The sequence below is a fragment of the Pyrgilauda ruficollis genome, unplaced genomic scaffold, assembly GCF_017590135.1.
Source record: "Pyrgilauda ruficollis isolate IOZ18807 unplaced genomic scaffold, ASM1759013v1 scaffold10, whole genome shotgun sequence".
Classification (NCBI taxonomy): domain Eukaryota; kingdom Metazoa; phylum Chordata; class Aves; order Passeriformes; family Passeridae; genus Pyrgilauda; species Pyrgilauda ruficollis.
Window position 1 is genome coordinate 6,703,345 of NW_024508101.1, and position 378 is coordinate 6,703,722.

Sequence of the window (378 nt, forward strand, 5' to 3'; positions counted from 1 at the left end):
GTGCAGTGACTGTGTACAGGAACAGATTGTCCGGAGGGGCTGCGGAGTCTCCCTCACTAGAAACATTCCAGAATGGCCTGAGCACAGCCCTGCACCATGAGCTCTGGGATCCCAGAATGGCTTTGGCTGGAAGGGCATTTTGAAATCACCCACTTCCAACCCCCTGCCATGGCAAGGAACACCTCCCACTAGACCAGGAGCCCCTTCCAGCCTGGCTTTGGACACTTTCAGGGGTGGGGCCGCCACTCTCCCGGGACATCCTGTGGCTGGGATTTAGGGCTGTTTGTGTGTTTGTGTCCCCACGTCGCCGTGTGTGGGCCAGGCCCGTCCCCGCCGCCCCGCCCGCCAGGGGCCGCCCCGCGCCGCCCGCCGCCGGGA